Below are 16,893 nucleotides of genomic sequence, written 5' to 3'. Positions count from 1 at the left end.
CCAAAGGGATTAGCCCGGATAGGGGTTCCGGGAGGGAAAGGGAGTCTAGGAGGGATTGTAAGATTTCTGTCAGGCTTGGGAGGGATTGCCTGGAGAAGGATCTGGGTTCACTGGGGAAAGCCAGATTGCTAGGATTGGGAGGGTTACGGGAAGGTGGACGAGTACGAACATCACGTGGGGGCATGGGACCCTGGGATTGGCGTTGGGTCGCATCAACGTGACGTCGAGGTGCCTTTTTAGGGGGAACAGTTTTGTTTTTCCGGATCCCTTTGATTGACACCCTCGGTGTAATCGATCTTTTCACTCCTGTTAGAGGGGCCAGATTGGGCAACGGTTCATTACCCTCAAGAAGTGAGAGTGTATCGAACGGATTCACTTCTGAGGTTTTCTTCAAAACATCGGCGAATGACCTCTTTGAATTATAAAGGATGGCTTTTTTTATGCTCGGCCTGCTTTTTGCGGTACAATGAGCAAGTAGACACTTCGTGCCATTCATGTTTGCAATGAACGCACTTTTGGGTGTCAGCCTTGCATTCTGCCGTAGAATGCGGTCCTTTGCACTTACCGCACCTAACAGAGTTGGTACAGTAAGGCTCGGAATGCCCAATCTGGCTGCATTTAGAACAGGTAGCCACCTTTGTAACAAAGGGTCGACGGATGGGTACCCGGAGACCCTCGAAGTACAGCGTGTTCGGCAGTACTGTACCCTCGAAAGTGATCCGGAGTGAGGAAGTCTCACGGAACACCTTCTTTCCGTCAAACATTTTCGAAGCGTACAGTTTTTTCACTTCGAGGACCTTGACACGAGGCGAGGATTGATAAAGGAATGCCCCTTGTCCGTATTGAAGGATATCTTCTAAGGGGTATTCAAAGTCATCTACCACACCGATGACTTCCACCAATCCACCGGGAATATAAACCCGGTAATCCTCCGTATAGTCCGGATCGGCCACAATTGCATTGGCTTGCACCCGGTCCTTTGCGGTGACACGCAACTTCTTTGGATGCAGTCGGATGACGTCCAAAACACCCGGGTATTTTTTGTAGATCGATGCTGTGATCGATCTAACGTCAAGCGGCTTGGTACGAGGCATAAAAAAAACATTATGTGCCCCGTTAAAAGAAGCATGATACGTTTTGGCCCTTGATTTTAGATTCGCTTCAGCAGAATCATCTCGCGATGTTGAAGCTAAAGGTTCATGTAAAACCTTTTTCTTGGCCATCTGCCCTGGGTCAGAACTTTTGCGCTTCACTGTACTGAAGCCTTCATCAGATTCATCCATGGGCTCCGCCTCCATGGGAGAGCCCTAGCCAACGAATTAACTGTATGGGGAACAAAGATAACAGGATAAGAGCGGAACACTTACCAAGCACGGGACAAATGAGAGGAGAGCGCACGCGATAAGATGCGAGCGCACAAGAGATGCGAGCGCACAAGAGATGCGAGCCGTACGCACTTGTATCGTCGATGCGCTCAACTCTCTCTAACGGGTAACGCACAGACAATTATACGCACTACACACACTTAACACTTAATCGCACAACAAAATCGAGCAGTTTTGTAGCTCGGATTTTCGATCGCTTTCCGCCAAAAGCGATCGAAAAAGCGAGCAGAAATGTCAGGGAAAACGCTTGGATTCCGATCGAAGATATATTTCAATGCTAAAATTTCAGCGCTGAAAATTTCGAAATATTTCATTCATAAATTTGCAACAAGTTTGAATGTGAAATATGGCTGCAGTTTGAGTATGAGAAGTTTTCGATCGCTCTGCGCTGCGGGATTTCAGCGCTGAAAATATCGAAATATTTCATTAGTAAATTTGCAACAATTTGTAATGCGAAATATTTCACAGCCATGGGCTGTGAAATAAGTTTGCAGTTTTAGTTGGAGAAGTTTTCGATCGCTTTGCGCAGCGGGCGATTGGCCATCTGACGCACCAACTCAGGCGAGGGGTATGAGGCGGAGCAAGGCACGGGTAGCTCGACGAGCTGCTTGACAAATTTGTCGTAGGAGGGGAAAAGAAGGCATGATAAAATTCTCCGAACACCATGATTTCTTCCGTCGCTTTGCTCAGCGGGTTATACCAAGGACTGTGTAGGAACAAGGTCATGTAATATAGAACGATTTGACAAGTACCTAAATGCTCGTTACAGGCAGTTTGATATCCAAGAGCCCTTTTCGATTCAAATTTTTATTGTGATAAAAATGATAACTCGATCTGATTATCACAAGAATATTATAAATTGGTTATTGAATGATTCACCAAATGTAGTGATACCTCTAGTAATAAAAATGGTTTAAGAGTTTGATGAGTTTGCTAGGGCTTTCTGCTGTCAAAAGGCAACCAAGATGGCCAAACCGATTTTGGCTAAAACTTGAATGCGTTCCTTTACAGTCCTGGACATTTGTCAAGTAAGAAAACGATAATATTAATTTGAGAGAAAAATAATAAAAAATAAAAAAATTAGCCCGAATTTATTAATATTACTAATTTACAATATATTTACTATTTGTAATAACTTTCTCGTATCTAGATGCATACCAATAAGCATGTGACATATTTTAACGATGACATATTATAACGTCCCTACCAGCATTCAACGGCTTTGAAGGCATTTAGAAGGCATTTAAGGCGTTAATCGCCTTACAAGGCGAATAAAGATTTCCGCTGAAACTTTCTCGGCTATAACGGGTTCTCTTCGAAATCTTTCAACTTTTTGATTCAATGAGAACAGATACCTTGCCACCATCTTAATTTGCTTATTTATCGTTTTTGCACCCTCACTAACGTAACTGCCAAATAGGTCAGTGAATTCGCTTTTGGTTCCGAACCTACAAAGCGTGTGTTCAAATCCTGATTTGTATTTAGAACTCTTTTCTGTTTTGTGTTTATTCCTTTTCCACCAAATCTGGCTGGTTCGACGATGAATGCAGACAAGTGACCGAACGTAAGAATACTGCATACCGAGCAATGCAGCAACGGTACAGAACGCGGGCATGCGCAGAGGAATATTCACGGCTCAGACGCGAAGAGAAACGAGTTCACCGCTCCAAGAAGCATGCTTTGGAAGAGCAAAACATGCGGGAACTCGAGCAAACCAGAGAGGCGTACGGACCAACACGAAAGTTTTACCAAGCGATAGCAGGTCACCGAAACAACGTTGTACCTAAGGTAACCTGCTGTCGCAACAAGGATGGAGATCTGGTTAGTAACCAGCCAGAGGTCCTCTCGCGGTGGGCTCAGTACTTTGATGAATTACGAACGAATAATACGAATACGAATACGAATAACGAACAGCTAGAAGCGCCACTAGCAGATACCCCTAGGACAACCCCCAGGACAATCGCATGGCAATCGGATTGAACGCGCAACATTTTCCATACAATCCGCAGTGTTGCGTTTTCTTCGCGCCAACTTTGCCTGTATTTTCAATGAGCCAAACGATTTTACCCCCTCCTACACGCGATGTATCCTAAAGCACGCTTGTCGCGGCAACGTTCACCACATACACACACACATCTCCACACTCAGGGTACGACATCTTCCCTGTTGCTGTTCTGGACTCAGACAAAATTTGTGTTTCTACACTTATTGTTCAAAAAAGTAGTAGCTCTTAGGAACTGAATTTACAAACAAATATCAAAATGTTATGTTCTGCTAATGATATTGCTCTAAATTTAAATGCACTACATCAAATTTTTACATATCTTTCGTAAAAGTTCGTCAGAGTATGAAAATGTCGATACAATTTGTCATGAATAACTTAAATTTCAAGATTTTCGCGTATAAAATTATGACACGCGCTGTGTGTGCGGCGGCGTAATTCGCTACTCGTATAGCCGTCTCGCTTCTTCTTGTATGTGCTTTACCGTTGCTCACCGCTTCAAGAACATTGCTGCTCACACACACGTCAGTCTGTGGCAAACAATTGGAGGGGGAGGATGTGTCGGTTTGCTCCAGAAATCGTGTGTGATTTTGGTGTTCTGGATTTGGTTCCATCGCTGTTTGTTTTGGTGAATTTGAAAAGGTAAGAATCATTAACCGATGTAAAAGTGTGAGAGTAAGATGATGCTGATGGTGACTGATGCTTTTCTTTGTTTCTTTTCCTGCTTTCATCCACTGATGGTGTCGAGCATCGCCGAGGATGTGATCGAATGCGGAATATTCGAAACGAGGAGATTCATTCCGGATTTTGTTTGCAATAAGGTAAGTTATGAAAACACACAAAGCATACGAAAAAAGAGTGAGTAATCTTATTCTTAACTTTCATTTCTTCAACAGCGCTGAACTAATCCTCCAGCTTACAGGACGGCAAAGGTACACGCACAAACGTGCACACATCAGCCTTCTCGGAGAACGAGAACACGGGAGGGGGAGACCGGCAACGTATAGAACCTTTACGCTCCCTCGTGCGTTCGTGCGTGCGTGCGCGCGCGCGTCTATGTGTGTGTATGTGTGTGCATGCCTGCGTGCGTGGCTGTGTGTGTTTTTGCCGCTTCGCATAACGAGATCCTACGGGATCACCTTGCGAAAAACACCAAGAGAGGGGGAGGGGTAGGTATGTGTGTATGTGTGTGTGTATGTGTGCTTGCATGCGTGCGTGGCTGTGTATGTGTGCTTGCATGCGTGCATGGCTGTGTATGTGTGTGTATGTGTGCTTGCATGCGTGCATGGTTGTGTATGTGTGTATGTGTGCTTGCATGCGTGCGTGGCTGTGTATGTGTGTGTATGTGTGCTTTTGCTGTTTGGCGATCTCCTACGGAATCACCTTGCGAAAACACCTGGGAGGGGGGGGGGGGGGAGGAGTGAGGTGTGTGTGTGCTTGCCTGCGTGCTTTGTGTGTGTGTTTTTGCGTTCACGTTCTACGGGATCACTTTGCGAAAAACACCAAGGGGAGGAGGAGGTGTGTGTGTGTATGTTTTTTTTTTCTTTGCCGATTCGCACTCTCTCGCGGATCTAGTTGTGTGCGTTAGTTTTTTTTTTTAGTTTCTTCGAAAAATACCTGGGGGAGGATGTGTGTATGAAAGAATGTACTTCAGAAAAGAAAGTGAAAAATAAAAAACGAATATGAAATATGTTAAACGAAGTTTTAAGTGTGTCTGAACTCATTGCAATCCGAAAGAAAGCGAGGGGGGCTCTTAAAATGTAGTACACATGTATGCAACATGTATCGTGTCGCCGCGACGGTATATCTCGCTCAATCCGTTAAGCCTGAAAAGTGCTTCTATCGGATCGTCTAATCGGGCGCCATTTAATCAATCCGTTAGCGAAAAGTCGCATGGATTTTGGTACCGGGGAATCGCATGGCAATCGGATTGAACGCGCAACATTTTCCATACAACCCGTAGTGTTGCGTTTTCTTCGCGCCAACTTTGCCTGTATTTTCAATGAGCCAAGCGATTTTACCCCCTCCTACACGCGTTGTATCCTACAGCACGCTTGACGCGGCAACGTTCACCACATACACACACACATCTCCACACTCAGGATACGACATCTTCCCTGTTGCTGTTCTGGACTCAGACAAAATTTGTGTTTCTACACTTATTGTTCAAAAAAGTAGTAGCTCTTAGGATCTGAATTTACAAACAAATATCAAAATGTTATGTTCTGCTAATGATATTGCACTAAATTTAATTGCACTACATTAAGTTTTTACATATCTTTCGTAAAAGTTCGTCAGAGTATGAAAATGTCGATTCAATTTGTCATGAATAAATTGAATTTTAAGATTTTCGCGCATAAAATTATGACGCGCGCTGTCTGTGCGGCGGCGTAAGTCGCTACTCGTATAGCCGTCTCGCTTCTTCTTGTGAGTGCTTTACCGTTGCTCACCGCTTCAAGAACATTGCTGCTCACACACGTCAGTGTGTGGCAAACAATTGGAGGGGGAGGATGTGTCGGTTTGCTCCAGAAATCGTGTGTGATTTTGGTGTTCTGGATTTGGTTCTATCGCTGTTTGTTTTGGTGAAATTGAAAAGGTAAGAATCATCAACCGATGTAAAAGTGTGAGAGTAGGATGATGCTGATGGTGACTGATGCTTTTCTTTGTTTCTTTTCCTGCTTTCATCCGCTGATGGCGTCGAGCATCGCCGAGGATGTGATCGAATGCGGAATATTCTAAACGAGGAGCTTCATTCCGGATTTTGTTTGCAATAAGGTAAGTTATGATAACACACAAAGCATACCAAAAAAGAGTGAGTAATCTTATTCTTAACTTTCATTTCTTCAACAGCGCTGAACTCATCCTCCAGCTTACAACGAACGGTCAACGGATGAGGAAGGTGAGGAGGGACGGCAAAGGTACACGCACAAACGTGCACACCTCAGCCTTTTCGGAGAACGAGAACACGGGAGGGGGAGACCGGCAACGTAGGTTCTATACGTTCTTCATTTACGCTGCCTCGTGCGTTCGTGCGTGCGTGCACGCGCGCGTCTGTGTGTGTGTGTGTATGTGTGTGCATGCCTGCGTGCGTGGCTGTGTGTGTTTTTGCCGCTTCGCTTAACGAGATCCTACGAGTCACCTTGTAAAAAACACCAAGAGAGGGGAGGGATAGGTGTATGTGTATGTGTGTGTATGTGTGCTTGCATGCGTACGTGGTTGTGAGTGTGTTTTTTGCTGTTTCGCGATCTCCTACGGAATCAAAAGGGGGTGGGGGGGAAACACGAGGGGGGGGAGGAGTGAGGTGTGTGTTTGTGTGCTAGCCTGCATGCGTGCGTGGTTTTGTGTGTGTGTGTTTTTGCGTTCGCGTTCTCCTACGGGATCACCTTGCGAAAAACACCATGGGGAGGAGAAGGTGTGTGTGTGTGTTTTCTCTTCTTTGTCGTTTCGCACTCTCCCATGGGTCTCCTTGTGTGCGTTAGTTTTTTTGTTTTTCAAGAAGAAAAAAAATACTTCGAAAAATACCAGTGGGGAGGGTGTGTGTATGAATGAAAGAATGTGCTTAGAAAAAGAAAGTAGAAAATAAAAAAAATATTGAACGACGGATTCGTAAGTGTGTTTGAACTCATTGCTATCCGAAAAAAAGCGAGAGGGGGCTCTTGAAATGTAGTACACATGTATGCAACATGTATCGTGTCGCCGCGACGGTGTATCTCGCTCAATCCATTAAGCCTGAAAAGTGCTTCTATCGGATCGTCTAATCGGGCGCCATTTAATCAATCCGTTAGCGAAAAGTCGCATGGATTTTGGTACCGGGGTAGTGTCATGCTGCTGCCACCTAGCATAGAAGAAACACGAAAGGCTATCCGTCGGCTGAAAAATACCCAAAACCGAAGATTTTATATTGACCTTTCGTTTTTTCTATCTGTCTCTCGCTCTAATTTGAGCGATTTTCCCCTGATGAGTGTCCCCGAGCCTCCTCGTGTGGTTGTTGTTGTTGGAAGTTGAAGCCGAAACCCCCTCGTGCGCTGCCAAAATCAGCGAAGAACGAAATCGATTGGCTCAAGCGAAAAAACGAAAACAAATGACGAACGAGAGTGCTGTGACAATAACACACACACACGCACAAGGCGACACCCGAAATCTGGTGCGATACCGGCTTTCAGTGGAGCAAGTACACACATGCACACATTTGGCCACACCAGCGCTCTGTTCTAGTGCAGGTAGTTTTCTGCAGTCCACGGTGATACTACACACAGCCACGCACTTGGCGATACACGCTGTGTGGTGGACGTTCAGAATTCAGTGGTGCAAATACACACATGCATACACTTGGCGACACACGCTCTGCTGTGCGGTGAGATTTGTGTTCTGTGTCCAGTGGTGCAAATATACACACACACGCACTTGGCTACACACGCAGTACGGCGCGGTTGGCTTGGCAGAAGCGCATACACACATTCACGTAGTAGGCTTTACTTTTAGTTAAGTGAGGTTGGTGCTTGTGTGGTGTTTCAGCGCTTGGCGGATAAACCCCGTGAAAAATGGAGTTTTGTTTAATTTGAGGTAAGTAAAAGTGATTAAAATTATCAACCAACATCCCCCCTTCTAATTAATATCATTTTTCTTCCATTTCATGTGTGTTTCACGGCGAACGGAGACAACAAAAACCTGTGGCTGTGTCGTAGTGTTGGAGCAGTGGCCCGTACAGTGCAGCGAGAAAAACCAGGAGCAACAGCGATGAGGAGCAGAAAGTATGTGCTGAATTTGTTTTTTTTTCACTGTGCGAGTGTAAAAAGTGTTTTTTTTTAATTATGTGCGTTGATTTAGAATTAAGTGCAGTGATTATTGTGCAAGTGTTGTGTGTTTTTGTATTCTATGTTGGTTAGATATTCAATAAATCGAATTACGATAGTATAATGGTGTGCACTGTATCATTTCGGAAAGAAATCCTGGCAAAAAAGGGGGAGGGGACTAATTAAACGAAGGTTCGTGCAGACCCCCGTTCGGGTTTTGCTTCGGCTTCGGGTTTACTTCGGCTTCGGGACCCGACGGATCGCTTGAATAATTTCGCCAACTCAAGTTCTTTTTCAAGCGCGTATTCAAGGGATCTCTGAGTGCTGGTGCCCGGTGGGTAACAACCCAACCCAACCAACCAAACCGTGCTCTTTCGAAGTAAATTTGCTTCGATATAGCTTCGATAGAAGTTCTCTACCGAAGGTGTACCAACTTTGATAGGCAGTTCCTACCGAAGTTAAGCTCGGGTGTTTAGCCGAAATGTTACAAAAGAGAAAGAAAAAATTCTCTCGTTTGCTGCCGCGTTTCGCTCACACGCGCGCCCTGCCCCCTTTTATTTACGTACGTGTTTATAGCCCCTCCTCCTCCTCCTCCTCTCATCTATCTTCCTACCTTATGTGCAGTGGTTATGTGTTTTTAATTGAAATTGGAAGGAGAGATATTAAAGCACTATTTAATTTTATTTATTACGTGCGATTTAATCAGAGAATTGAAACATGGTACATGGTGGATCTACTGTTCATCACAAGCGGGCCTAACACTTTAACTATTTGTGAATTCGCGCGTGAGGACGTAAAAGGCGCAATAATAATGGAGCGGTTCTAACGTAAACAGACAAAATCGCTCAGCTGAAAATTTGATAGAGCGGAATAGCATTTCATTGGAATAGCATTGCTAGTATATCATCCGCGCACCCTATGAACCGTACTTTTCCAAATATCTTAAAAAGTACGCATTGTATGAAAAACCCGTCTTTACAAGATCGATTCAGAATTTCAAAACACATTTGGAAAAAGTTTTTTGCTAAAAGTGACTTTGGAAATTTTACTCAGATTAATGTTTATTCCTTTAAATTAATTCATAAATGGGGTAAGGGAAATAATTTATACTAATACTAATAGACCACGACTCCATTGCCTGATATATTTAGTGCCTCAAAGTAGTATATCCTCTTTGCCAAGCGTTTGAGTTGAACTGATTCTTCGCAAAATGTGAAGAGAGCGTTCGGCCCCCCTTCAAATGCTTCGAGAGAGTGAAGCTCCTCCCCTTCCTCCATTCGTCATCCATCAATTTTTCTCCGCGCACTCACACATCTACACGCGCAGCTGTTCGCATGGCAACACGTGAGATGCGTGACATGCTTTCTCGCTCATCACGAAGGATTTGCTTCGAAAGAGCTCGGCTTGGTTGGTTGGGAACAGTCAAAAACCGAAGATTTTATATTGACCTTTCGTTTTTTCTATCTGTCTCTCGCTCTAATTTGAGCGATTTTCCCCTGATGAGTGTCCCCGAGCCTCCTCGTGTGGTTGTTGTTGTTGGAAGTTGAAGCCGAAACCCCCTCGTGCGCTGCCAAAATCAGCAAAGAACGAAATCGATTGGCTCAAGCGAAAAAACGAAAAAAAATGACGAACGAGTGTGCTGTGACAATAACACACACACACGCACAAGGCGACACCCGAAATCTGGTGCGATACCGGCTTTCAGTGGAGCAAGTACACACATGCACACATTTGGCCACACCAGCGCTCTGTTCTAGTGCAGGTACCCAGATAGCAAAGCCGAAGGCCTTTGTATGGGAGCCATCGCGCTGATCAAGGCTCACTTTTTCGCGCGCATAAAGCAAAAAGTGCGCGAAGGCGAAAAAAACCCGAAAGCGCTTCGTGTCCTCTCTCGTGTTTCTAGTTTTATTCTCTCTCGCATGTCATCACTCTCTCCCAGTTTTTCGGATTGAAATGAGAATTCACTCTCTTGATTTGGTTGCGGCAGTCTAGCTGCTTCACACTCTTTATTCTCTTCTTTTTGCAGTTCCCACAAGAGGATTCACATATGTGTTCTCACATACTTACATACACACACACGGTGGTTGGAAGCCTGGTGCGGTTGTTTCCAATTCTGCCTTTTCTTCTTCCCTCTTCACACCGCGCTGGAGCCCGTGGTGGTGCGCGTGTTCAGCCTGCTTGGTTCAGGAAAGATGTCATCAGATTTGGCGCGCCTCAACCGCGGTGTTGTATGAAGGCTGTTGATGAAAATACACAATTAATAGACACACTTTGTTAAAAAGATTACACTTCATTTAAAGATGTGACAAACTTACCTTTGTGCTTGAGGATCAATTGAAACTTGAACGCCTGTGCACACAGTGTCACACTTTTTAAGTAGTTTGAGGAACAGCTAGCGGTAGCAGCACACATCTGAAACTTGTAATGTGCAAAACATTGCATATTAGAATAATATTAGAATTAGAATAAATGTCACATAGCACTAGACACTTAGAAAAAGACACTTACCCAAACAATTAGATGATAAAAGTTCGTCCTCCGATGAAGCAGAAAGAACTCCGCGGATGGCGCAGTATGTAAAGTGTTTCACGCAGGAAAAATAGTTCACGCAGCACACAAACACACACTCTCACATCCACGGTTCAGAGCACACTGAAGTCGCTCTTTGGCTTGGATGGAAAAGACCAAACACCCTGATGAGTGCGATGGAAGAAAATGACGTGTGTTCAACAGGGATGGGTAGAATCCAACACACGAAGTGTGCAGGAGAATTCTCTTCGTGTGGCAAGAGAGAATTGACTAACACCCTGATGAGTGAGAACGCAACAAACGTTGTGGAATGTAGAAACGGGATAGGAATAGTAAGCGAAGGCAGTTTGTGGACATGAGGGGGTTGAAACTGGGAGAAAAAAGCTTCGGTTGCTACTTGGGTAGTTTTCTGCAGTCCACGGTGATACTACACACAGCCACGCACTTGGCGATACACGCTGTGTGGTGGACGTTCAGAATTCAGTGGTGCAAATACACACATGCATACACTTGGCGACACACGCTCTGCTGTGCGGTGAGATTTGTGTTCTGTGTCCAGTGGTGCAAATATACACACACACGCACTTGGCTACACACGCAGTACGGCGCGGTTGGCTTGGCAGAAGCGCATACACACATTCACGTAGTAGGCTTTACTTTTAGTTAAGTGAGGTTGGTGCTTGTGTGGTGTTTCAGCGCTTGGCGGATAAACCCCGTGAAAAATGGAGTTTTGTTTAATTTGAGGTAAGTAAAAGTGATTAAAATTATCAACCAACATCCCCCCTTCTAATTAATATCATTTTTCTTCCATTTCATGTGTGTTTCACGGCGAACGGAGACAACAAAAACCTGTGGCTGTGTCGTAGTGTTGGAGCAGTGGCCCGTACAGTGCAGCGAGAAAAACCAGGAGCAACAGCGATGAGGAGCAGAAAGTATGTGCTGAATTTGTTTTTTTTTCACTGTGCGAGTGTAAAAAGTGTTTTTTTTTAATTATGTGCGTTGATTTAGAATTAAGTGCAGTGATTATTGTGCAAGTGTTGTGTGTTTTTGTATTCTATGTTGGTTAGATATTCAATAAATCGAATTACGATAGTATAATGGTGTGCACTGTATCATTTCGGAAAGAAATCCTGGCAAAAAAGGGGGAGGGGACTAATTAAACGAAGGTTCGTGCAGACCCCCGTTCGGATTTTGCTTCGGCTTCGGGTTTACTTCGGCTTCGGGACCCGACGGATCGCTTGAATAATTTCGCCAACTCAAGTTCTTTTTCAAGCGCGTATTCAAGGGATCTCTGAGTGCTGGTGCCCGGTGGGAAGGCACCCGGAACCGACGGAATTGAAGCCGAAGTGGTCAAGAATGGAGGTGCACGACTAGAAAACGAAATGCATCAAATAGTTACTGAGGTGTAGGATAGCGAATCGATGCCTTGTGATTGGAATCTCGGCATCATCTACCCCGTATACAAGAAGGGAGACAAGTTGGACTGCAACAACTACAGGGGTATTACGGTGTTGAATACCGCCTGTAAAATATTCTCCCTGATCCTCCAGGATCGCCTTGTCCCGCACGTCGAAGAGATAGTCGGAAACTATCAAAGAGGATTCCGAAACCGAAAATCAACCACTGATCAGATCTTCACCATGCGGCAGATCCTGGAGAAGATGGCTGAATACAGAAACGACACATACCATCTCTTCATAGACTTCAAAGCCGCATACGATAGCATAGCCAGGGTAAAACTGTACGACGCCATGAGCTCATTTGGAATCCCGGCCAAACTGATAAGGCTAGTTAGAATGACTATGACCAACGTCACATGCCAGGTGAGGGTGGATGGAAAACTCTCAGGACCTTTTGCTACCACCAAGGGACTTCTGCGCCAGGGGGACGGGCTTGCCTGTCTCCTATGCAACTTGGCGCTAGAGAGGGCCATCCGCGACTCGACGGTGGAGACTACGGGAACCATCTTCTATAAGTCAACCCAGATCCTGGCATACGCTGATGATATAGACATCATTGGTCTGCGGCTCTCCTATGTAGCAGAAGCCTACCAAGGGATCGAGCAGGCGGCAGAGAGCCTCGGATTGCAGATAAACGAGGCAAAGACCAAACTGATGGTGGCAACATCAGCGGACCTACCAATAAATAATCAGAATCTATGTGGGCGTGATGTACAGATAGGTGAATTCACCTATCTGGGGTCAAAGGTCAGCAACGACAACAGCATGAAAACTGAGTTGCGCGCCAACCTGCCAACCGGTCTTTCTATAGCCTGAAAAATCAGTTCATCTCAAAGAACCTGCCGCGACGGACGAAGCTGGGACTATATAGTACCTATGTAGTACCGGTACTCACATACGCCTCGTACTCACATACGTAGACATGGACATTGTCCAAATCTGATGAAACCCTCTTAGCCACGTTTGAGAGGAAGATGCTCAGAAGGATACTTGGCCCCGTATGTGTGGAAGGACAATGGAAGAGCCGCTATAATGACGAGCTATACGAGATGTACGGCGACCTCACTGTCGTACAGCGTATCAAGCTCGCCAGGCTCTGGTGGGCTGGCCATGTTGTACGCATGGAAACTGACGACTCAGCCCGTAAAGTCTTTTTAGGCCGTCCACAAGGACAGAGGAGTCGTCATAGGTCCAAATTGAGGTGGCAAGATGGCGTGGAGGCGTCCGCCATTAAGGCCGGAATAACGGACTGGCAGACGAAGGCGCGAGACCGTGAGCGGTTTCGGACACTCCTGAGGCAGGCCAAGACCGCAAAGCGGTTGTAGCGCCGGAGAAGTAAGTAAGTAAGTTGATGCGACGCTATCTGGATGATCTTTTCGCCATTTCTCCCGCAAAACGTGGAAGTTACGAGTCCCACACCATTTTGCTAGACGGTTTCGAGCGAACGATCAAAATGGTGGAGAAGGTTGGTATCTGTACGAATGGTTGGAATGTGGTTTTGGCGCACATGTTCTGCGACAAATTGGATTCTAACACTTGAAAGGAATGGGAAACTCATCATCGAAGTAGTGAAGTAGCAGATTATGAGGAATTGGTGAAATTTCTGCGACAGCACGCTATGGTCCTACTAGCTTAGCCCAGTGCAAAGGAAACTGCCCCTCACGCACACACTAACCACGGTCGACAAAAATGGAAGCAAGCGTGTGCAACCGTAAACGTTATAGAAAAAAAAGAACATTCTGCAACCGAGAGAACCATTCCGCCTTTCAGTGTGACAGCTTTCGAAACCTGCCTGTAAATCAACGGTACGACAAAGTGAAAGACAAAGCACTTTGCATAAATTGCTTGGCGCCAGACCATCGCGTACGAGAATGCACCTCCAGCACGTGTCGTGTGTGTAAGCTGAAGCATCACACTATGTTACATCGGACGCCGATTGAACCATCGTCTACGGTTGCCGCGAGTGTTCCTGAGAGTACGGTGACAACATCAACGAGAGCAACATCTTTTATCGAACCGAACAATACAGTGATGCGGACCCCGACCGCGAACCAACCGGTGCCTACAACATCTATATTGTTGCCAACAGTCCTGCTAACTGTCATCGCATCGAATGGCAACAAAATGATCGCACGCGCATTACTGGATGGAAGAGCGCAAGTGAATCTCATCACCGAACGTTTAGTGCAAGGTTTACGAGCACAAAGGCTAAGAGATCATCTCGCGATTGGAGCAGTGGGCAGAGGCAGCCAAACATCAGCTCATTCGGTAAATGTGGTGATTCATTCGCATTGTACTAATTTTTGCTTTCCTTTAAGGTTGCACGTACTACCTGAGATCATGTGGAACCTTCTGTCAGTTAAGGTTGATCAGCAACAATGGGAACTACCACCGAACGTTAAGCTAGCTGAACCAACCTGTGCAGAGATTGGCGCAATCAATATGCTTCTCGAAAGGGAGGTGTATAATGAAATATTATTGAACGGATTAGTTAGGCTACGATCGGGAGAAAATTATGTGTTTCTGCAAGAGACTTCGTTTGGATGGGTAGTGGCGTGTCAAAATCTATGATATGCAGAAGTTTAAATCAACGAAGTCTGGTTAACGTAGCGTGCATCGATGAATCGTTAGATGAGAGGCTAAAGCAGTTTTGGGAGATAGAAGCGTGCCAGTCAGAGAAAATGTTTTCGCCTAAAAAATCGAAATGCGAAGCGATATTTGAAAGCACTACAAAACTGGGAATCCATGGGAAATTCATAGCAGCATTGCCAAACGACGTGGAAAGGATTAGGAGGATAGGAAACTCTTACGAAATAGCAAAACGTCGACTCATCGTCTAAGCGCCAACCCTGAGTTGAAACAACAGTATCAGGAATTTCTAGATGAATATTTAGAACTCAATCACATTGAAGAGATTAGTTCAAGCTCTAAATTCATAAACGAACCCACGTATTACATGCTACAGCATTCCATTATTCGTCCGGACATCCTTACGACCAAACTGAGGGTTATTTTTGATGCCTCTTGTGCAACTGAGTCTGGAGTTTCACTAAACGATGCTTTGTTAGTTAGCCCTGTGATTCAAGACGATTTGATTAGTATCGTCCTGCGGTTTCGCATCGCGAGATACGCATTGACCGCAAACATCGAGAAGATGTATAGGCAGATATGGATAAGAGAGGCAGACCGTCCACTTCAACGTATCCTGTGGGGAGATGAATATGGTGGTGGAATTCGAGAGTTTCAGATTAAGACTGTAACGTTCAGGACATCGTCAGCTCCGTACCTGGCGACAAAATGTCTTCAAGCACTGGCAAAGGATTTGACAATTTGACAATTTATCATACCCGATAGCTTCAAAGACTTTGAAGTCAGATTTCTATATGGATGATATGATTAGCGGAGAGGACACGGTAGAACAAGGGAGGCTAGTTTGCAATGAGCTGTCAGAATTATTGCATTCTGCGGGATTTCATTTGGGGAAGTGGGCATCAAATTCCGTAGAGATACTGAATTCCCTTCCACAAGATCTTCGATAAATTCAGCATCCCAAAATGGCATAAGGAGGATAACATTACTAAACGGACGGTTGTGTCAGACGCAGCGCGCTTGTATGATCCTTTGGGGTTGATCGGGCCAGTGATCGCAATGGTAAAATGCTTCTTACAAGTCCTGTGGGAAAAAGGTCGGCTGGGATGAACCATTAGAGGAAGAACTACGCGTAAATTGGAAGAAGTTTAAACAAGGCATAGAAGACGTTGAAGGGATCGCGGTCCCACGAAGGGTGATAAGAGATGCAGCAAACAGCATAGAGCTTCACGGCTTTAGCGATGCATCAGAAAGGGCCTATGGTGCCTGCTTGTACATGCGAACGATTTCGGCGAATGGTACCATCACAGTACAGCTGCTATGTGCTAAATCAAGAGTAACACCAATAGAAAATGGCAAAAGGCAAAAAAGAGTAACCTTTTCAAGACTACAGCTTTCAGGTGCCTTATTGCTCCCATCTGTGGCAGAAGGTTAAAGCAAGTTTGAAGTAAGAAACGAAGGGAGTATTTTGGGTGGACTCTACAATTGTGTTGTACTAAATAGCAGCCAATCCATCTCGATGGAAATCATTTGTAGCGAACAGAGTTTCAGAGATCCAGCATACCACGGATCGGCCACAATGGTTCCATGTATCTGGTGAAGACAATCCGGCAGATATTCAGTGGCGCGTTAACACTAGATCCGCCGATGAGACTTTTTTGTCCCATCGCACTAGAAAAAGGTGTGTTATTCCGCTTGCCGCCTTGACAAACCATTGAGGTTTTCTGACTTTTATTTATTTTGAACGATCTTTCGAATGCGCTTGTAAGTTTCTACAATTACATTTACTTTATTGTCTTTAATCGTGCGCAGGAGAACAATATTGTCGCGGTATACCGGAGTATTAAGAAAGAAAGCTTATCCGATCGGATGCTCCTTTTTATACCTTCTCTCTTTCGCCTTACGCTCGCGCGCCTATTCCTTCTCACGCACCTACGCACTCTCGCGAGGCTACGCATTTCTCGCGCTCATTATGCGTGTCCTGCCCGACTCTCCCGTTATCTTCTAAGCTCTCTTACTATCTACTTGAGACCCTAATTAACCCTTAATATCGCAGACCTCAAGTGATGAGAAAAAGCTGTCCTTCCCAATTCACTTAATTTGAACAGGCGAACACCACACGCTCATAAAAATAA

The 16,893-nt window shown here is 45.1% G+C and overlaps 1 protein-coding gene and 2 long non-coding RNA genes across 10 annotated transcripts in view; 2 read left to right on the top strand and 1 right to left on the bottom strand.

The window, feature by feature from the left end:
- LOC11175752 (frequenin-2) overlaps window positions 1-16,893 on the bottom strand; it is a 152,816-nt gene that overhangs the window by 16,230 nt on the left and 119,693 nt on the right. The gene's annotated exons all lie outside the window — the stretch shown is intronic.
- On the top strand, window positions 4,078-5,088 carry LOC133391073 (uncharacterized). Its single transcript, XR_009764566.1, has 2 exons — window positions 4,078-4,208; window positions 4,284-5,088. It is a non-coding gene; the product is annotated as an uncharacterized LOC133391073 (long non-coding RNA).
- LOC133391075 (uncharacterized) lies at window positions 6,029-6,990 on the top strand. Its single transcript, XR_009764570.1, has 2 exons — window positions 6,029-6,162; window positions 6,238-6,990. It is a non-coding gene; the product is annotated as an uncharacterized LOC133391075 (long non-coding RNA).

The sequence above is a fragment of the Anopheles gambiae genome, chromosome X (assembly GCF_943734735.2).
Source record: "Anopheles gambiae chromosome X, idAnoGambNW_F1_1, whole genome shotgun sequence".
Lineage (NCBI taxonomy): Eukaryota > Metazoa > Arthropoda > Insecta > Diptera > Culicidae > Anopheles > Anopheles gambiae.
Note: the sequence above shows the minus strand (reverse complement) of the source record. Positions and strands in the feature narration are given on the sequence as shown.